This window comes from Canis lupus, chromosome 20 (genome assembly GCF_048164855.1).
Source record: "Canis lupus baileyi chromosome 20, mCanLup2.hap1, whole genome shotgun sequence".
Lineage (NCBI taxonomy): Eukaryota > Metazoa > Chordata > Mammalia > Carnivora > Canidae > Canis > Canis lupus.
The window spans coordinates 23,348,124-23,371,087 of NC_132857.1; the positions used below are offsets into that span (position 1 = coordinate 23,348,124).

The 22,964-nt window shown below is 39.7% G+C and overlaps 1 protein-coding gene across 2 annotated transcripts in view; it reads left to right on the forward strand.

Annotated features, from left to right (window-relative positions):
• Positions 1–21,474, forward strand: part of LOC140611761 (uncharacterized) — a 112,238-nt gene extending 90,764 nt beyond the window's left edge. The window contains exon 30 of one of the 2 annotated variants that reach the window (XM_072788610.1): positions 20,902–21,474. The gene's annotated coding sequence lies outside the window, so the exon portion shown is untranslated. Of the gene's footprint in view, positions 1–604; positions 3,384–20,901 lie in introns of those variants that run through there. The other variant, XM_072788609.1, reaches the window with a different exon arrangement.
• The last annotated feature ends 1,490 nt before the right edge of the window (positions 21,475–22,964 follow it).

Sequence of the window (22,964 nt, forward strand, 5' to 3'; positions counted from 1 at the left end):
TACAGTCCCCCCTCCTGGGTTGGGAGTAAATAAATAGGAATGCAATGCTCTGTTACAGTTAGGTCTTTCTTATTTTTTACTAATAAACTTATTTTTTATTGGTGTTCAATTTGCCAACATACAGAATAACACCCAGTGTTCATTTTAAAGATTTTTTTGTATTGTTAGGGGAGTATTAATGATATATTTTGTGAATTTTACTGTGGAAATAATTTTTTCCTGATATTTTTCAGCTTTATATTTTGAACTCTGTAGAACTGATGTTAATATACAGGTTGAGGTTGAATTAGGATTTTTGTAAGGAAGAATTAAGTGAAAGGATATTACATATGGAATTCTTACTTCCTACTTCATTATATTTTATTTTCTCCACCGTATAACTTGTCTCCTACTTCTATTGATAATTGAGTAGGAGTTCAAACTTTCCTCATCCATACTGCTATAGTTTCAGTTTGTAACTTTAGGAATTTTGAAGATTATTTCCTACTCTATTGATTAGTCATTAGTCAATTTGGCTGGATAATCTGACACTATCTTCTACCGTTTCAATACACTAAATTATGCCTTTGCCAATTTCATAGTCATATGTTTTTTTTTTTTACAGCACCCACATGTGGACAGCAGTCTGCCAACAAGTAAAGAGAAACCAAGTTAAGTCACAGACAGGTGAAGCTGAAATACCAAATCACCCATTGCCTTTTCTAGAGTTATATTTACTTGTGCACAGTGGGGACTATATTTCCTTACAAAACAAGAGATAGTTACATTTGCTGTTTTGAAATAGCAGAACTGAACCTCAAATGCATGAGATCATGAAATCTTAGTGGGGTATGGTACTTGAAAAGGGACAGTGGGCAAGTTGTCAGAGAAAGTGGAGATTTGTGAGTGATGCTGGATGTTGGAAGGAGATAGGAAATTTGAAAAGTAGATACATCTAGATATCCAGGAGTAAATGTTTTGTGATAGTGATAGAATCAGAAAGAATTAGACTGGAAGGCATTGTGAGTTTATTTGGTCTTAGCTATTGCCACAATACAGAAGCAGTTCCATTGGTAAAAGCTTATCAAATGGTGGCTTACATGATCCTGTGTAATTTCAGAGAAGTCCCCTCCCCCAATCTTCCAAGATTGTGTATTCCACTTTTTCACTGTCATACCCCACTTAAGTGTTTTTCTTAATTCCATACCAACTGTCCTTTTCATAGGGTGAGGTCTGAGAGGGGCAGCAATGATCACATCATCCTGTATATGCATTTCTCTTTAACTTCATTAAAGCTCTTGGGAAAGATGTTATTTCACCTGTGATTGAATCTACTTCTGAAAGGGATGAGATTATAAAGTCTACCTACACTATTTTACAGATTAAGTGAAAGAGTTTCAAAGATGATGAGACTCACCCAAGGTGAAATGGCCCACATGGGAAATCCAAAGCCAGAAGAACAATCTTGTCTCCTAATTAAGTGTTCTTACTTTGTATATGACATATAAGTGGCTATTTCATGAGTATATTAATATCAGATGTACATAACAGAATATAAGTTTTTTTCCTGCTCATAAGATTGAGGTAGCATAGTAAATAATAGGTGTCTGGCCAAAGAAAGGAAATTATTTTGTGAGTCATTGAAAATTAAGCAGAAGAAATAAAAGAAATATATGAGGACAAATTCCCTTTAGCCGTTAAATGCATTGGGTTGTTTTAGCCTCCTTTAAGAAATGTTTTATCCAGGAAAATTGAAAGCTATATAGATGAACTCATTCTATTTCACTCCTGAGTTCACTATGCCAGTTCTTCTCATGGTTCTAGTTCTAGACTGGCTCTAGGATTTGGTAAGTGTGAGCTTTACAATTGTTTATCATCGCTTAGTCTCAATTCCCCCATCGGTAAAATGTGCACAGCTTGGAGGTGTTCTTCTGGGAGATGGACCCAGATTTTTTTGGATTTTTTAATCCAGAATTACTCTTTTAGGTAGGTGCTATTGATCCTATTTTGTAGATAAGGTAATAAATGAAGTTAAGATAACCTTTCCTGAGGATACATTGCTAATAAGTTGTATACCAGAATCCCAAGTCAGGTCTGTCTGATTCCAAGGCAGAGTCTCTCCACCCAGTGTACTTGGAAATGCACTTGACATTTTCATCCATCTCTCAGAAGGTGAAAATCTGATAAAGTACGTGATATTTTTAGAAAATTGCCAAGTGCTATATTGATGTGAGGTATTGTTGTTTCTTTTATGTGTTCTTAGCCACTTATTGGAAAATAGCAGTACGATCCAAGGCATAAATAAGTTTTATATTTTCTGCTTTACGGATGAGGAAATTGAGGCCCATGGGATAAGGAAGGATATCTACATAGGCAGAAAGTAGCAGAGTAGTGTCAGTTCCTAGTCTATTTCTAAAGCCCATCATCCAGTCTCTCTCCTTATTCCTCTCTAGACCTGAGTTTTTATTCTGGCATAGGGGCTGATTCCATCACTATGTACTGATCCTGTGTTGGAACTTCCCAATCAGCTAAGACACTCTAGCGAGGTAAGAGTAGGTTACTAATATGGAAAGAGGTAATGACATTGATGATAATATTTTTTAAAGACTATATGCATACACATAATCATTCAAACTTCATGACAGTTGGATATAACACTATATGGTGGCCCTTCCATACTTTATGAATTCAGAAATGGTCATCGTGGTGCATTAGGATTTTGGCAGAGCACCCGCCTCAAGAGAATACTCTGCAGCAGCTCTACCATAAGGCACTATGTCCAATTTTCCTGTTGAATCATTCCAGCCAGGTTACTTACTACATTTTTCTGGGCTTGTTCATCTTCATTTCCTAAGTTTGTTAAAAAAAAAACCCTAACAATTAGGATATTCAGAGAAGCTCTTGTATGTGTAAATTTGCCTGTAAATCTGAATTCTGTATGAGATGTTACTACCAAAATGATGAATCTAATAAAACTGTAAGCCACCATGATTTTTTTGTGTCATTCAGAGAAACAGATCAACATTCTCCTGTACTTTACTTATTTGAATAGATTATCAGTCCAAAGGAAGAGCTTTGCAAGTAGTTTGTTACTAAAATGATTTATTTTTTGGTTGGGAATTATAAATGACTCTGTGTAGATTTGTTGAAGAATAGTAGTTAATTTTAAAAATGGCTGAATTTGGGTTATCCGGGTGGCTCATTTGGTTAAGCTTCTGCCTTCAACTCAGGTCAAGATCCCAAGGTCCTGGGATCAAACAACACATGAGTTCTCTGCTCAACAGGGAGTCTGCTTCTCCTTCTCCCTCTGCTCACCCCCAGCTCATGCTTGTTCTCTCTTGTTCTTTCCATCTCAAATAAATAAATAAAATCTTTTTTTAAAAATGAGTTGATTAATATTCTTTGGCACATGAGTGAAGGACCACATGAAAATATGTTGAAATATACAGAGAAGATATAGATTCAAAGCAAAAATCTGTAGTTAGTGTTTTATTTTGAACCTTAAGAAGAATTATTATTATTTTTCAACAGGAAATTTTCCTTTCTCTCTTTTTTAAAGATTTTACTTACTTATTCATGAGAGACACACAGAGAGAGGCAGAGACATAGGCAGAGGGAGAAACCGGCTCCATGCAGAGAGCCCAATGCAGGAGTCGATCCCAGGACTCCAGGATCATGCCCTAAGCTAAAGACAGACACTCAACCACTGCTGAGCCACCCAGGCATCCCAAGAATTATCATTAAATAGAGTAACATCTGTGAATGCTTGAGGGAAAACTGTAGTACCCTGGACTCACCCTTAAACCTTTTACTCTCATACTGCATGTACATTCTGTCAGGAAATAGCATCTGCTTTCTCTTCAGATCATACTGATTACTTCTCCCCATCTCCACTATTCCCCTGTCATAATATTCCCAAGTCATCACTATCTGTGACCTGGCTTATTGTAATAGCCTACTACCAAAGTCAAGTAAAGGAAAATATCAGTAAACTTTTATTTATTTATTTATTTATTTATTTATTTATTTATTTATTTATTTAGGAAACTTTTATTAATAAGTGTTTTTCTTCTATAGACACAAGCATTTTAATATGCTTTTTTTTACTATTCATTATTTGTCAAATGTTGAGCAACTGTATGAGTACAGCTACTGCTGTGGGCAACACATGGTAATTCTTGTTTGTTGCCTTGAGGAAATTATCTTTGGGAAAATGATATAAACACATATTAGAATCTCACTGATCATATGAATTAAATGACAAAAAAACACTGAAATGGATTATAAGTAACCAATAAAATTAAGACATTTTATATAGAAAAACTCCTGGAACCTACATGCATTTAGTAGATTAGATATGGAGAAGGATACAAATGAACTGTGCCTCAGATGATGATGATGATGAAGCGTTGTAAGAGAGGCCAGGTGGCATCTTTGCAGTTGTACTAAGGCAGGAACGAGTCCAGTGTTTTTGAGAGGAAGTATACCAATTGGACTGAAAAATAAGATGTAGGTTCTTTTGAAGGATATTTGAAGATGAGAGGACAAACTGAGTTCAGATTATGGGAGTCTATTTGATAAGCTGTTGAAGCCATATTTGGGTTATGGCTGGTTCTGCCTATTGAGAGTCCTGAGCTGGGACTAGAGATTGGGGGATGCACCCAGTAAATATTATTGGTAGGAAATCATAAGTAGAGTTAAGAATGTGGTTTTGGAGAACATGATGGGTATAATTAGGGTAACCAAAAATTCTGTTTTGCTCAGAACTCTTTTTAGTTTTAACTCTGAAAGCCCCGTGATCTGGGAAACTCTTCAGTTGCAGACAAAGCAGATGGCTGGTCACTTTAGATATAGTTCAGACAAGTGGTTGGGATCAGAGGTTCAAACCAGAGTGATGCATTAGTATGTTAACAAGTGAACAGTGCGTGACAACAGAAATCCAAAGCAATTCAGAGTTCTGGGAGGCAGTCGGTGGAATTGAATTATATTTTGGCTGAGATCAATTTGGCCAAATGAAATTTAGTCAAAAGCAGCATTGTCAGAGCAACTTTATTTGACAGTTGTGTTGAAATAAATTTGAAAATAAAATGAATATTTTAACCACAGGCTTTCAAGCTTTACATAATACTACTACTACTACTAATAATAATAATATAATAATAATAATTAGTAATAATAATAGCGACTACCATTCACAAATGCTCATCATGTGCCAAGCACCTTATTCCTTAAAATCAGTCTATGAGATAAGCACTGTTATTTTCTCCATCTTGCAAATGAAGAAACTGGTGGTTTGAGAGATGAAGCTGTTTGCAGTTACACAGCCAATTAATCATAGAAAGAGACATTGAACCCTAGTCCACCCAAAGCCTGTGCTGTTTAGTCACTAAGTGGTACCACTGCTCGGCATCAAGTTTATTTATTTATCAAGGTCTGTTTATTATTTATTATTTTTTTACTGCAAAAATAACACATGTTAATTCTAGAAAAATTATAACATATGGACTAACAGAAGAACATGGTTAAATATGTACAATTGCTTTTACTTAGAAATAGGCTCTGCTATTTGCAAATGACATATCAGATAAAGGACTAGTATCTAAGATCTATAAATAACTTAGTAAACTCAACACCCAAGAAACAAAAAATCCAATCATGAAATGGGTAGAAGACATGAACAGAAATTTCACCAAAGAAGACATACACATGGCCAAAAAGCACATGAGAAAATGCTCCGCATCATTTGCCATCAGGGAAATACAAATCAAAACCACAATGAGATACCACCTCACACCAGTGAGAATGGTGAAAATCAACAAGGCAAGAAACAACAAATGTTGGAGCGGATGAGGAAAAAGGGGAATCCTCTCTTTTTTTTTAAATTTTATTTATTTGTTCATGGGAGATACAGAAAGAGGCAGAGACGTAAGCAGAGGGAGAAATAGGCTCAATGCAGGGAGCCTGATATGAGACTCATCCCAGGACCTTGGGATCATGCCCTGAGCCAAAAGCAGACGCTCAACCACTGACCCACCCAGACATCCCTAAAAGGGGAATCCTCTTACACTGTTGGTGGGAATGCAAGCTGGTACAGCCACTCTGGAAAACAGTGTGGAGGTTCCTCACAAAGTTAAAAATAGAGCTACCCTATAACCCAACAATTGCACTACTGGGTATTTATCCCAAAAATACAGATGCAGTGAAATGCTGGGACACCTGTACCCCAATGTTTATAGCAGGAATGTCCACAATAGCCAAACTGTGGAAGGAGCCATGGTGTCCTTCGACAGATGAATGGATAAAGAAGATGTATATATAGAGAATGGAATATTACTCCGCCATCAGAAAGGACAAATACCCACCATTTGCTTTGATGTGGATGACACTGGAGGGTATTATGCTGAGTGAAGTAAGTCAATCGGAGGAGGACAACCATTATATGGTTTCACTCATATGGGGAATATCAGAAATAATGAGAGGGATTATAAGGGAAAGGGGGGGACCTGAGTGGGAAAATTTAGAGAGGGGGACAAACCATGAGAGACTCCTAACCCTGGGAAATGAACAAAGTGTTGTGGAAGGGGAGACGGGGAGGAGGCTGGGGTAACTGGGTGATGGGCACTGAGGAGGGCACTTGATGGGATGAGCACTGGGTGTTATACTGTATGTCCGCAAATCGAACTTCAATAAAGCAAACAAGCAAGGTCTGTTAACGTGTTTGATATCTTTTTCTTTTGGGAGCACATTGATAGGTATATATCTATACACACTGAGATATATATGTATATATATAGCACAATGATATACATGACATACATATATATTTTTTCCTCTAAAATTACATTTGAGGCTCTCGGAGGGGGCAGGAGATTCCAGTTACACACCCGCCAGGCTCCCAGCCCCCCACTCTTCTTGGCCATTTTGGGAAAATAAGGCTCAGAGTCGTCTGAGGTCAGAAGAAAGGGGTGCCAGCCTCACCCACAGCAGAGAAGAGAGGACAGAAGGATCTGAGATCCCTCTGAGGGCCAGGCCTGGGGCAACGGGTAGGGGCACCAGTTTTGCTGGGTTTCCAGTTTGAAAGGCAAGGGGCTCACCACCACGCCAGAGCCCGCCTGGAGAAGACAGATATTAGTAGAAGGGTGTGGGCAGGGCGGGGCTGGGGCGCTGGGCAGCGGCCAGTACTCTCAGAGCTGGCTGGCTCGATGTCTCAGCGCAGGCCTTCAGGACCCCTGCATGGCCCCCCTTCAGGTAGCGCCCACTAACCTTGATGGCCACTTTGTTGTAGTCACAGAATTTGAAGAAGTCCACGGGGGTGTCGCTGCTGCTGGCGACCGATGAGTCACTTGCCTGTGGAGTCTTTGATGTTGTAGGCACCATCATTGAACTCCAGCTGGAGGACATCGTAGCTGGAGCGGTTGGCATCCAGGGTGCCCATGACGGCAACCAATGAAGCCATGCTCTCCACGGAACACGATGACGGGACGGTTGATGAGCTTCATGAGGAAAAGCTCCGATCCCCTGCTCTCTCCACCAAGGCAGCCAGCTGCCGTTCTTCTTGGCTGTCACAAACTTGCACGGACACACGCAGTGTGATCCGCCGATCACGCCACTCGATGTCAAAATAGCAGCTGGCATTCTTGGTGGAGGCAGTGGATTGCACGCCTCCCGTGGCTGTCAGCGTCCAGTACGTCCCCGTGTGAGAGCCTCTGTCCCCCACTTCCCAGGAACTGTACCATCGGACCCCTCCTGGTGCACCTTCCCTGTGTCTGGCGAAGGCCGCGGGAAGGAGGGGGTGCAGCCAGCAAGCGCCTGCTGCTTGCTCCTGTGCACCAAGCAGGCTCACCCTCCGCACAGCCTGCTCTGGCCTGGGGCTCTGCTCTCTCTCCTTTCATCCAGGCCTGACTGGAATCAGAAAATGACCAAATCAGTATTTTTTTTAACGAAGCATTATTGCTGGAAGCACCCAGGCAAGCCTCGTGGTAGCCGTGAATGATTTTCAAGGGGTCCTGTGGGGGAATCTTGAAGCAGCATCTCCAGGAGTCGGTGCTCTCCTTGTCTGCTAGTTGGGGGGAGGTGCAGGATGTTCCCCTGAATCCAGAACCTGCCCCTACCTCCCCAGGAGGCTCTCGCTGGCCCCCTCCTTCCTGCCTGCCTATGCTTCTGTCCCCATCTGGTGGTGCTGAGCTCCCTCGCCACCTAAGCCAGAACCTCCCGGTGTGATCGGTGCTCCCTGTCCGACCAGACTCCTCGGGTCTCGGGGTGGGATGAAGCTAGGCGTCACCCTCCACCGGGAGCCCCATCGGGAAACCGCAGGCCCCTGGCTCCCAGCCCTGCCCCTGCCAGCCCCCCTACCAGTTCATCTCTGCCATGTATCTCACTCTGGGTGTCTTGGTCTTTTATGTTTTGTGTGATTTGTATAACTAAATGCCCATGATAGTAGCTTCAGACTGGAAAAGCAAAATAAAATAATGCGAGTGTATGCCCCCCCCAAAAAATTACATTTGATACTTTTTAAAACCATTTTTTAAGCATTTAATTTATTGCAACTTCTCTTGTTGGACATTTGGACTACTGCAGCTTTTTGATACTCCAAACAGCTTACAGTAAAAAGTAATTAGCTGAAAATGATATACAAATAAAGCAAAATGAATTAAGACTGAAATACAGGGGATCCCTGGGTGGCTCAGCAGTTTAGCGCACCTGACTTTGGCCCAGGGTGCAATCCTGGAGTCCCGGGATCGAGTCTCACGTCAGGCTCCCTGCATGGAACCTGCTTCTCCCTCTGCCTGTGTCTCTGCCTCTCAATGTCTATCGTGAATAAATAAATAAAATCTTTAAAAAAAAGACTGAAAAACAAAAAATTCAGAATGATGGATGATATAATGCAAGAGACAGATAACGTAAAACCACTTGTTCTATGTTGTATTCTGATTACCAACACAATGAAAACCACTGGTTGAAGAATATTTGCTTTTCGGGTGCCTGGGTGGCTCATTCCATAAAGCATGGGACTCTTGGTATTGGCTCAAGTAATGGTCTCAGGGTCGTGAGATTGGCCCCCCCTCCTATGGTGCTGCTAGCTCAGCGGGGAGTCTGCTTGAAGATGCCCTCCCTTCTGCCCTCTACTCCTTCTGACTCCCACTCATGCTCGCTTTCTCTCTCTTCCTCTAAAAGAAATAACTTTTTTAGAAAAAGAATATTTGCTTTTTGAAAGATCATGTCAGCCTTCTTTCAGCTAAGGCATTTTTATTTTTTTTATTTCTTAAAGATTTTATATATTTATTCATGAGAGACACAGAGAGAGAGGCAGAGACACAGGCAGAGGGAGAAGCAGGCTCCATGCAGGGAGCCGGATGTGGAGCTCGATCCTGGAACTCCGGGATCATGCCCTGAGCCAAAGGCAAATGCTCAACCACTGACCACCCAGGCGTCCCAGCTAAGGCACTTTTTAAAAAGACTTTATTTATTTGAGAGAGAGAGATTAAGCAGGGGGAGGAGCAGAATGGGGGAGGGGGTCAGCCTGACTCTGCTGAGCACAGAGCTTGACAGGAGAACCTAATCTCAGGACCCTGCGATTGTAACCTGAGTGCAAACCAAGAGTCTGATGTTCAACTGACTGAGCCACCCTGAGTGCCCCCAGCTCAAGCATTTTCAACAGAATCACCTGGAGCCCATAGCAGGAACCATAAGCAGGACCCCAGACTCCAGGCAGAGATTAGGAAGGGGTTAACTCCTAAAATGTAAATGTAAAGGGTGACTTTCTCTAATGGAGGGAACTATGTTCGGGAGAATGAGCCACAAACCTGGTGACCAGAAACTGATAGCTAGAATAAGAGAGGTAAATGTCAGGATCAGAATACGAAAGTAGTCACCAGAGCTGGAATACCAGGGCAGAGCCATGCTAATGACAATGGGGAGTTGCTGAGTTCCCAGGAGATTGGGTCAATACCCTTTATTTTTTTCTGAAGATTTATTTATTTATTTATTTATTCATTTATTTATTTATTATTTATTTATTTATTTATTTATTTATTTTAGACACAGAGAAAGAAAGAGACCAAGGAGAGAGAGAGAGAGAGAGAGAGAGAGAGAGGCAGAGACACAGGCAGAGGGAGAAGCAGGCTTCATGCCAGGAGCCCGATGCGGAACTCGATCCTGGGATCATGCCCTGGGCCAAAGGCAGGTGCCAAACCGCGGAGCCACCCAGGGATCCTCAGGTCAACCCCCTTTAAATTCTTGCCAAAGGGCACAGAATTTGGCCTGGGGGTGAGTCTACACGTGAGGAATATTGCCCCAAGAGCTCAAAAGAGCTCCAGGATTAGGAATCTGGCAGGTTCTGACAATGGGAAATTTTGAAGGAGAACAATATAGTGAAGAGTTATTATGTGATTAAACTAGAGAAGTTTAGGGATATTTCTGAAAACTATTGTGGTAGTGAATGAAGGGGGAGATTTTGGGCAGTGGTAGGAATTATATTTAGAAAGGTACCTAGAGATTTCTATTAAATAAATAGAGTGGAGAAATACCTGTAATGACATTTCTCTTCTTACCATATCTTGGCAAACAGACAAAACATGTGGTTGGACCTTGGTGGCTATAATGCTATTATTACTCTAAGTTCAGGTTTTAACTGGTACATTAAAATTTTCTTTTGTTACGGAGCCCCTAAATAGGCATGCTGTGTCTGTCTTATGATTGCAGTTTAAGTTAATGTTACCATGTTTTTTTTTTTTTGGTGTTTTTTTTTATTTTTTTATTTTTTTATTTATGATAGGCACACAGTGAGAGAGAGAGAGAGAGAGAGAGAGAGAGAGAGAGGCAGAGACACAGGCAGAGGGAGAAGCAGGCTCCATGCACCGGGAGCCCGACGTGGGAATCAATCCTGGGTCTCCAGGATCGCGCCCTGGGCCAAAGGCAGGCGCCAAACCGCTGCGCCACCCAGGGATCCCTGTTACCATGTTTTAAAATTAAAACTTATTATCTTTTCTTGCTGCTATGAAGGCCATCAGGAATCTAATGATTAATATTCTGGAAAGACATTTCAATTGAATTTCTTGGGTATTGATCAGATAAGTATTAAGATTTATGATTGTCTTCTGAAATTTTCATTAGGTGAGTCCTTTGTTGCTTTGGGTAACTCTTAGGAAGTGGTTTCCAAACCCTGGAAATTACCACTTTGAGTTAATTTAGAAAGAGACGTCTCTTTTGCTGAGTGTGTTGTTTTTTGTGTATTTTTTTTGCACAAAAAAGTAACAATTGTATAGAAGTTAATTACCTTCTTAATTACAAATAACTTTATAGTTTCTGGAGGTTTGGAATTAAAACACTTCCAAGGATGTTTAACTATTAGAGGAACATCCGTTAATTAACTGTAGCTGATGGTTAGATTTGCTTCAGTGCTTTGAACTTTTGCATCAAGCCTTTCTTGCCCAGAAATGATGACTATGATCATCATTTCTGTCTCTTCCTGGAATTTTCTAATATATATTGTTTTAAAAATTACAACAATTCTGTTCATTGTAAAAACCAAAACAAAAAACCCTAAAACTGTATTGAATACAGACTACTTTTTCTCCCAGCCTCCAAATGATAACTGTTAACAGTCTGATTCATATTTTTACAACTTTTCACAAGGATTCTGCTTATGTACACACACACACACACACACACACACACACTATACGTTCCTCTTCCTCCCCTCTCCCTTCTCCCACTCACCTTACCTCTTCCCCCTCCTCTGTCTCCTCCTCCTTCACAGGAGTGTGGAGTGTGGTGATAATGCCAAGGGAGAGAAGGCTTTGTTCTGTGTTCTCTCCCTTATTGAATCTCACTCCTTAGTGGAGCTTACTGTCCTTGTCCTTTCCTCCCCTTGCCTACCACCAAGGTTCAAAAAATTCAGGCTATGCTTTGCTTCTCTTTATCCTCAGCAGCCAGACAAGGAACTCCCAGAACAAATCCTCAACTATGTAAAAGACAGCCGTTCTGGGTGTTTCTCTTGGGGACAGCAAGCTAAGCAGCCCCAGTTCTGGCCTCCCTGGTGATTGGCTGAGGGCCCAGCGGGGTTTTGTGTACCAGTTCATTCCAAGTGTGAAGTTTCTCTGGGGTTTCCTTGGGAAGTAGGTTCTTCATTGTAACCTTTTTCTTGTGTCTGTTATGGGTTGAGATTTCTTCTGCAGTGGTTATCTATCATTTCAACCCTGATTTCTAATCTTCCAGACTTTTCTAAAATTTTTTCATGTGTTGATAATGGAGCTTCTTTTCTGCTCTCCTGTCATTTCTTTTTTTTTAATTTATGATAGTCACAGAGAGAGAGAGAGAGAGAGAGAGGCAGAGACACAGGAAGAGGGAGAAGCAGGCTCCATGCACCGGGAGCGTGATGTGGGATTCGATCCCGGGTCTCCAGGATCGCAACCCTGAGCCAAAGGCAGGCGCAAAACTGCTATGCCATCCAGGGATGCCTCTCCTGTCATTTAAGTGGAATGTAGGTACACATGATGATTCAGTCAATTCCTTGAACCTCTCAGGTGCCTGATCTTTTTTTCTCTTTCTGGACCAGGGTTTTGGAAATTCTTTTAAGGTTTGCTTGTAGTTCCCCTGTCTTATAACATGAAAGTTCTAGCTTAATTTAAATATTCCAGTTTAAATGTAATATTAATCATAATTAGATCACCGATACCATATTGTTCTCTAGATGCAGAAATGACACGATTACTTAATAAACTTCTTTTTGCTGCATTTACAGGCCTCCACAAGATGTTATTGCATTGGACAAATTAATGATGTGGAATTCACTCTTAGAAACTTAGATAATTAGCCTTTACTTTGATATATATGAATGTCACTATTTGTAATATATATTTTATGTATATTTTATGTATATGTATTTTATTTGCCAGGTAACTGAATATTGTCAGTTTCCTTTTCAGTATCTACATCAGTTGGAAAAGTAAAAAAAAAAAAAAAAAAAAAAACCATAGTAACTTTGAACTGGCACGTGGTACTCAATGTATCTTAAAATGATTTTTTCTTAATCACTATTAGAAACAAATGAATAGGGATCCCTGGGTGGCGCAGCAGTTTGGCGCCTGCCTTTGGCCCAGGGCGCGATCCTGGAGACACGGGATCGAATCCCACATCGGGCTCCTGGTGCATGGAGCCTGCTTCTCCTTCTGCCTGTGTCTCTGCCTCTCTCCCTCTCTCTGTGACTAAAATAAATAAATAAATAAATAAATAAATAAATAAATAAATAAATAAAACAAATGAATAGGGCACCCTGGGTGGCTCAGCAATTTAACATCTGCCTTTGGCTGGGGCCTGATCATGGAGACCCAGGATCAAGTCTCTCATTGGGATCCCTGCATGGAAAGCCATAAACTACCAGAACTGGAACAGGACGAAATAGCAAATCTGAACAGGCCAATAACCAGGGAGGAAATTGAAGCAGTCATCAAAAACCTCCCAAGACACAAAAGTCCAGGGCCAGATGGCTTCCCTGGGGAATTCTATCAAACGTTTAAAGAAGAAACCATACCTATTCTACTAAAGCTGTTTGGAAAGATAGAGATAGAGTACTTCCAAACTCGTTCTATGAGGCCAGCATCACCTTAATTCCAAAACCAGACAAAGACCCCACCAAAAAGGAGAATTATAGACCAATATCCCTGATGAACATGGATGCAACAATTCTCAACAAGATACTAGCCAATAGGATACAACAGTACATTAAGAGGATTATTCACCATGATCAAGTAGGATTTATACCTGGGATGCAAGGCTGGTTCAACACTGATAAAACAATCAATGTGATTCATCATATCAGCAAGTGAAAAAACAAGAACCATAGGATCCTCTCAATAGACGCAGAGAAAGCATGTGACAAAATAGAGCACCCATTCCTGATCAAATCTCTTCAGAGTGTAGGGATAGAGGGAACATTCCTCAACATCTTAAAAGACATCTACGAAAAGCCCACAGCAAATATCATTCTCCATGGGGAGGCACTGGGAGCCTTTCCCCTAAGATCAGGAACAAGACAGGGATGTCCACTCTCACCACTGCTATTCAACATAGTACTGGAAGTCCTAGCCTCAGCAATCAGACAACAAAAAGACATTAAAGGCATTCAAATTGGCAAACAAGAAGTCAAACTCTCCCTCCTCACCAATGACATGATACTCTTCATAGAAAACCCAAAAGCCTCCCCCCCAAGATTGCTAGCACTCGTACAACAATTTGGCAGTGTGGCAGGATACAAAATCAATGCCCAGAAGTCAGTGGTATTTCTATACACTAACAATGAGACTGAAGAAAGAGAAATTAAGGAGTCCATCCCATTTACAATTGCACCCAAAAGCATAAGATACCTAGGAAGAAACCTAACCAAAGAGGTAAAGGATCTATACCCTAAAAACTATAGAACGCTTCTGAAAGAAATTGAGGAAGACACAAAGAGATGGAAAAATATTCCATGCTCATGGATTGGCAGAATTAAGATTGTGAAAATGTCAATGTTACCCGGGGCAATTTACACGTTTAATGCAATCCCTATCAAAATTCCACGGACTTTCTTCAGAGAGTTAGAACAAATTATTTTATGATTTGTGTGGAATCAGAAAAGACCCCGAATAGCCAGGGGAATTTTAAAAAAGAAAACCATATCTGGGGGCATCACAATGCCAGATTTCAGGTTGTTCTACAAAGCTGTGGTCATCAAGACAGTGTGGTACTGGCACAAACACAGACACATAGTTCAATGGAACAGAATAGAGAACCCAGAAGTGGACCCTGAGCTTTATGGTCGACTAATATTCGATAAAGGAGGAAAGACTATCCATTGGAAGAAAGACAGTCTCTTCAATAAATGGTGCTGGGAAAATTGGACATCCACATGCAGAAGAATGAAACTAGACCACTCTCTTTCACCACAGACAAAGATAAACTCAAAATGGATGAAAGGTCTAAATGTGAGACAAGATTCCATCGAAATCCTAGAGAAGAACACAGGCAACACCCTTTTTGAACTCGGCCACAATAACTTCTTGCAAGATACATCCACGAAGGCAAAAGAAACAAAAGCAAAAATGAACTATTGGGACTTCATCAAGATAAGAAGCTTTTGCACAGCAAAGGATACAGTCAACAAAACTCAAAGACAACCTACAGAATGGGAGAAGATATCTGCAAATGACATATCAGATAAAGGGCTAGTTTCCAAGATCTATAAAGAACTTCTTAAACTCAACACCAAAGAAACAAACAATCCAATCATGAAATGGGCAAAAGACATGAACAGAAATCTCACAGAGGAAGACATAGACATGGCCAACATGCACATGAGAAAATGCTCTGCATCACTTGCCATCAGGGAAATACAAATCAAAACCACCATGAGATCCCACCTCACACCAGTGAGAATGGGGAAAATTAACAAGGCAGGAAACAACAAATGTTGGAGAGGATGCGGAGAAAAGGGAACCCTCTTACACTGTTGGTGGGAATGTGAACTGGTGCAGCCACTCTGGAAAACTCTGTGGAGGCTCCTCAAAGAGTTAAAAATAGACCTGCCCTATGACCCAGCAATTGCACTGTTGGGGGTTTACCCCAAAGATACCGATGCAATGAAACCCCGGGACACCTGCACCCCGATGTTTATAGCAGCAATGGCCACGATAGCCAAACTGTGGAAGGAGCCTCGGTGTCCATCAAAAGATTAGTGGATAAAGAAGATGTGGTTTATGTATACAATGGAATATTACTCAGCTATTAGAAATGACAAATACCCACCATTTGCTTCAACGTGGATGGAACTGGAGGGTATTATGCTGAGTGAAGTAAGTCAGTCGGAGAAGGACAAACATTATATGTTCTCATTCATGTGGGGAATATAAATAATAGTGAAAGGGAATATAAGGGAAGGGAGAAAAAATGTGTGGGAAATATCAGAAAGGGAGACATAAGGTAAAGACTGCTAACTCTGGGAAACGAACTAAGGGTGGTAGAAGGGGAGGAGGGCGGGGGGTGGGAGTGATTGGGTGATGGGCACTGGGGGTTATTCTGTATTTTTGTAAATTGAACACCAATAAAAAAATGAAATATATTTTTCTATCTAGCATCTCGCCAAGAAAACTTGTAGGAAATGAAAAATGTAAATAATGGCACCAATAATGAATGACTCACTCTATCAACTATCCTCTTAAAGACTCATCATATTGTGAATTTATTTACAAGTTTATATTTGGTACCCAGAGTAACAATGTTATATACAATCTTTTCTTTTTCATACAAACCATTTTTAGTCCACCAGTATGAAGGAAAGGGATTTATAGGTTTGTTTTGCTTAATTCATCATTTTTCAATTCTGTAAAATTTTACTCAACTCCTGAAACAAGAGTTCATAGCAGAGATACGTATTTATCTTTCAATTATCACAAACAAGAAACCCCTCTTGGGTATATCTCTAGGTATGATATTTCTATACAGTTTTTTAAAGATTTATCTATTTTAGAGAGAGAATGAGCAGGAGACAGAGAATCTCAAGCAGACTCTACACTTAGTACAGAGCCCAATGTGAGGCTTGATCCCAAGACCCTGAGATCAGGACTTGAGCTAAAACCAAGACTTGGATGCTTAACCAGCTGTGCCAGCCAGGCGACACCTCTACACAGTCTTTAAAGATGTGTCTTAACATACTAAAATCTGGGCACCTGGGTGGCTCAGGGGTTTAGCATCTGCCTTTGGCTCAGGGCATGACCCCAGGGTAACGGGATCGAGTCCCACATTGGGCTCCCTACATGGAGCCTGCTTCTCCCTCTGCCTGTGTCTCTGCCTGTCTGTCTGGGTCTCTCATGAATAAATAAATAAGATCTTTCTTAAAAACATGAAAATCTTTAAGATTATAAATGTACAGATTATAAATGTATAAATGTATATTCAAATGTACATATGAATACTATGATTATTAAAGTTATTTTTAATCTTTGTTTGAAAAATTTCTAGAACTCGAAATATGCCTTTCAGACATTTTCAAATTTAGAGACTATGTCATTTTCCTGTGACGGGCTGTATTGTTGGTTTGCAACCTTGAGGGCTCCCCAGGTGAAATCTGAATGTGGCCCCCACACACAGGGGGCTTGGAGATCCCAGAGAAAGCAACAGAGGATTCCAGATTGGCAGGTGGCTGTTTTAATAAACGAGGGAATATGAGGCTTATCCTAAGTGGCCCCAAGACAAGGAGATTCTCACACCCACCCACGCACTGGGACTTAACAGTTTAGGGGTTCCTGGGTGGCTCAGTCCGTGAAGCATTAGACTCCTGATTTCACGTCAGGTCATGATCTCAGGGTTGTGAGATCGAGCCCCACATCAGGCTCTGTGCATATTTAAAAAAAGTTTATACAGAGGACTTAACTTGGTTTAGTTATTTGCTCTCAACAACATCTTAATTGTCTCAAGAACACCTCACTCTCATCAGACTGCATCCCCAAAAGGGCTGCCGGCATGAGAATAGTAGTTTGCAGGCACATTTCAAGGACAGGGGAGGGTTTAAGGAGCTTCTTCTCAAGATCTTTGACCTAACATCTGCAAAGATCCTTTCTTCCAAATAAGGTGACAGACGTGTCCTGTTTCCAGAAATATGACGTGGGCATACCTTCAGGGGGAACACCATTTGACACTCCACAGAAACTACACATTATTATTACATAAAAACTGTGCTCCTGTCTCGGGTAAGAGAAATATTGGCCCCTGAAAGATGCCCACATTGTAACCCTTGGAACATATCATATTGCCATGCAAACAGGCTTCTGCAGAAGTGATTCAGTTAAGGATTCTGAGATGGGAAGATTGTCCCGGATTTTCCAGGAAACCCAATATGATCAGAAGAACCAGTGTAAGAGGGAAGCAGGAAGGTCAGAGTGAAGGAGGATGTGGCTACACGGCTGAGGACAGGGGGGCAGGTGCACACACCAAGGACGGAGGGCAGCCTCCGGAACCAGGAAAAGGCAAGGGACAGAATCTTCCCTACAGCATCCGGATAAAACACAGTCCTTGATTTTAACCTTACAAAACCATTTCAGACTTTTTCTTCTAGACATGCAACTAATACATCTGTATTGTTTTATACCACTAAGTTCCAGGTAATTTGTTACAGAGCATTGGAAATGACACAGGATGCAATGTCTTTCACGGCATATTAACAGTTGTGTGTTTAAGGACAGTCTGACTACCATGGTTTTAATTCACTGCTAGGGCTGCCTGATTTGAGAAAAGGGAAGTCAATTCTATTCTATTTCTACTCAAGGAATTATTTTATGTTAGTTGGGATGTTAACAGAATGTTAACCTGATGTTAACAAAATCAAGAATTTGAATTCTGTTTTGTTTTGTTTTTCCTTAGCTTCGAGATAAGACCTGCCATTGACCCTACAAGAGGATTCCTAACAGATGTTTTACGGGGTCACTCTCAGGAGTCCATGCTCACTCTCAATATAGCCAGGTTTAAAATTCTTATCCCTGTTTAAAACTGTGAGATAAGTAGTTACACTTACCCAAAAATCATCCAAATCGTTAGATAGCTAAATTTAAAAACAATCTATTATCTACTTCAAAATAAGATCTATTAACATAAAAAAAGTCAAGACCCCAGGGCATGCTACCTTTGTATACCTGGCCTTATAGCTTTGATGGCTTGTAGACTTTGGATTTAAATTTCCCTAAAGCAAGAAACCAAGATATTTGGTGGAGAGAAGAGGTGGCAAGAAGTGTAGATATTAATGACCTGGTCTCTCAATTTAATTTTTGTTTGCTGTTATTTTTCTATTCCTATGTTATTTGAAAAGCATGAAAGTTAAATCCGAGTCGATATTCATTTTATAGCTTTTTTACATACATGCCACGTTAAAATTTTGTTTTATGTCTCACACACTTTAATTTCCATTTTAAAGTTAAAAATCGGTCTCGAAGGTTATCAAAGTATTCAAAAGTATTCAAAAATTATATTTACTGTTATTAGAACATTTCATGTTGTTGCATATATTCTTTTAGCTGTTTGATATCATCCACTTGGCCTCATTATAATAAATGAGAGAAGATAGCTATGGAGCAAGTCTACCTTGTAACTTGGATGATTTCCCCACTTCATTTAATTGACTTTTCCCTACTGCTTTGCTCAGCATCATTTAATACCTTATGCCTAATTCTATTTAGAGTTTACAAATCCATAAAGTGAAAGATTGACTCCAACACTGTTACGACTTTCTAGTTGTGAACAGAACATAAGGTAATATTTTAATAGGCACTTGTTGCCTCAAATATACTTCTATAAATGTATAATGTTTAATTCTTAGGTACTGATTTTAATTTTTCTCAATATCATATAATAAAGCCTAGAGGAAAAGTGCAAAGGCCGTCAAGTCTATCACTTAATCTGCAAGAGCTAACAATACATACATTGAAACTATCTTGTTTCAAGACTTAATACCCATTAATATTTCAAAAGGTACTACAGATTTAGAAATTTTTAAAATTTGAAAATGTCCGATTTCTAAATTTGGTACACACTGAAGGAAAAAAAATTCATCCCTGTTCTTGCCATTTTTTTTTCATAGAATGTGCACAGATCAAAAAGAATAGGTTGGGATTTTCCCTCAGTGGAAGGCAATAATTTTCAACCAGTTTCAATCATGAGAAGTTGTAATCTTCATCATCTTTCAGGAGCTTCACTGGAGAGAGGTCATTTGTCTTAGCCACTTAATGTTTACCAAGATACTATGTGAGTCATGTCATTGAAAACTGACCAGAAATTCACAGCAATTCAAAAGCCAGGCACACAGGCAATATTTCACAACTTTTTCTCCAACCTAGGCACGTCAAAGTATTTGTTTTCCTATATAAAATGTGTGCATGCATGCGTGTGAAATTAAGTCAGGCTGTTTTAATCCACCAGAGACTCCAACGACAATTTTAATGGTATTCTGATGAATAAATACTTGCCAAGGGAATGACTATATGAAAAGAAAATCATTTTCCAGTGTGCAAAACGCTGGTCTAGTTGTCATCCCACTTCCGAATTTATCTATCAATAAGCAAAAAAGAGCAACCATATTTTTTCAATGTCCTATCAGAATAAGTAATTTTTAAATGTGAATTTTTAAAAATTCTCCTGAAGCAACAAACAATATGGATCAAACAGACTTTGTGACCCTCCAGCTACTGTCCAATATTTTTCCCTGTAAATCACTGGTTCTCAAAATGTGGACCACAAAACTAACAGCACCAGCATCAGGTGGAATATTGTTAGATGAGCAAATCTTTTTTTTTTAGACTTTTTATAGGCAGAGAGAGAGAGAGGGAGAGAGTCAGAGACACAGTCAGAGGGATAAGCATGCTCCATGCCGGGAGCCTGACCCGGACTCGATCCCAGGACTCCAGGATGGCGCCCTGGGCCAAAGGCAGGTGCCAAACCGCTGAGCCACCCAGGAATCCCCTAGAAGAGCAAATCTTAAACACACTCCAGGGAGTTCAGAAACTGAGGTAGTAGGGCCCAGGAATTTTCAAGGCCCCCATGAGATTGTCATGCAAACTGAAGTTTCAGAACCCTTGTTCTACGACCAACTCTGACTAGAAGTGTGCGTGCATGTACTCTAAACATTCAGAATCGCAACCTTGCAAACAGTGCACACTCATTTGCGGTATGGGTTCCCAAACTACCATTTAATAATGGAAAATACCACTGTAAAGTCAGCAGTGTAGAAATTTCAAGTAAACAAAGAATTATGCGATGTGGAAGTGCATGTATCGATGGGCCAACCACGTCTTCATGTTCGGCAGAACCGGGCTGGCAAGCTGTCACGGAGGGAGGCATCCATCAACTCCGTGTGTTCATAGAAGTAAACATTTTTCCTAAGACTTATTTTTTTTGTTGTAGAGAGAGAGCGAGCATGAGCAGGAGGGCCAGAGGGAGAGCGAGAGAGAATTTCAAGCACACCCCTACCTGAACATGAAGTGACGGGGGCGGATCTCAGGACCATGAGATCACTACCTGAGCCAAGACCAAGAGCTGGATGCTGAACTGGCTACACCACCCAGGCGCCCCAAAATTAAACACTTTAAACAATAGTAAATTGTCAACAGAGTACAAATCATGTTATATATTGTTTTCACATTTAACGGTAAATCTGCATTTAAAAATTAGAAGTATTCCATTATGTTGTATCACAGGCCTCAAAACTTTTCTGAGGTACCTATATTTGGGGACACTTATATGAATGCAATGAGCAATAGTAATTCATTTTATACCTAACTAATTTAGAGGTAGCAATTTTTAAATATTCTCTCCTTATTCTACAGTCACATTTCCATGTGAGTAGGTGTTGAGTGATGAAAATATTCAACGGATTCAACTTTTATAGATTGTTTTTACTCTTTTGCTAATTTTTGGGAACAAAAGCATAAAACTTTACTACTTTCCTGATGTTATCCAGTGCTATATTTGCCAAAATATCAGTAAAAGCTGCACATGAATTTTAGATAATATCGATTAAACTTTGTTATTCTATAACACTTGCACATTGGAAAGTTCAGTTAGACAACAATGCCAAGGGATCCCTGGGTGGCGCAGCGGTTTAGCGCCTGCCTTTGGCCCAGGGCGCGATCCTGGAGACCCGGGATCGAATCCCACGTCGGGCTCCCGGTGCATGGAGCCTGCTTCTCCCTCTGCCTATGTCTCTGCCTCTCTCTCTCTCTCTCTCTCTCTCTCTCTGTGGGACTATCATAAAAAAAAAAGACAACAATGCCAATAAAAGGAAATTTTAATATATTAAACTTAGGAAGTGTAGATTTTGTAAGTTCTCTATTATAAGTTTTATATTTCTAAATATAAATTTTGTAGTTATACTCTTTTTAAGAATATATGCATATATGGGCCTTGGCATCACAACTCGCTCATCCATAAAGTTAACATTTTTGATTATATAACAATCCAGCATTATTATTCTGGACTCACATGCCAAAAACTTAATATAAGTTATTTTTATGTATAATGCAGAACTGTCCATAAATGAGTCCCTCATCCTCCTTCCTTTTTGTTAGGTGTGTGCTTCTCTGACAGGAAAGGGAGGAAACCTGCACTCCCTCTAAAACATCTTGAAACAGACACATACATACATATGTATATATATATATATATATGCATGCATAAATAAGCTTGGTTAAATATAGAAATTATGAATACTTAGAGTGATATTTTTTCTGAGTGTTTCCCATCCAATGCATCAAGTGAAGAAAAGGACATGAACTAATGGAATATGATATAGTAGATTTGATAATGTTACACTTAGCTTTATATATTTTAAAAATTTTAATATGGAGGATAAAATCTGTCTTAAAACGCATTATGTTCATTTAAAAAATGAAAATTAATATTACTTTTATTGATTCATTTTTTATTGAATTTGTTTTTTGTGTATATGCTACTTAAAATATGAAATGAAATTTTAATTTGGCTTAGTTATCAAATACTGTAGCCTGACCTCATTCTTAGCCATCAGCAACACTTTCAAAAAGGACTCAAATTTAAAAAAAAAAATTTATTATATAGGTAAGCCATGGCCATTGTAGTTAATATGTAAAATATAGAAATGGATAGGGATATTGTTTATATATATATATAAATTTAATTGTTTATATCATATATAAACAATTAAAATATCTACTAAAATATTTTGATTTAAATATGTTCAGTCTTTTACACCAGTGTATATTAAAATATGCATGTTTTGATACAAAATAGGTTTAATACATATTTATGTATTCAAATCTGTCCATCTGTTCTGGTGTGAATCTTCTATTATATTTAAGCTAAGGTGATTCTTCATCATGAAATCCAAAATTCAAATATTCACTTTTGCTGTTTTTTCTCTAGCTCCTTTAGGTGTAAGGTTAGCTTTTTTACTTGAGTTCTTTCCAGTTTTTGAATGGATGCTTGTATTG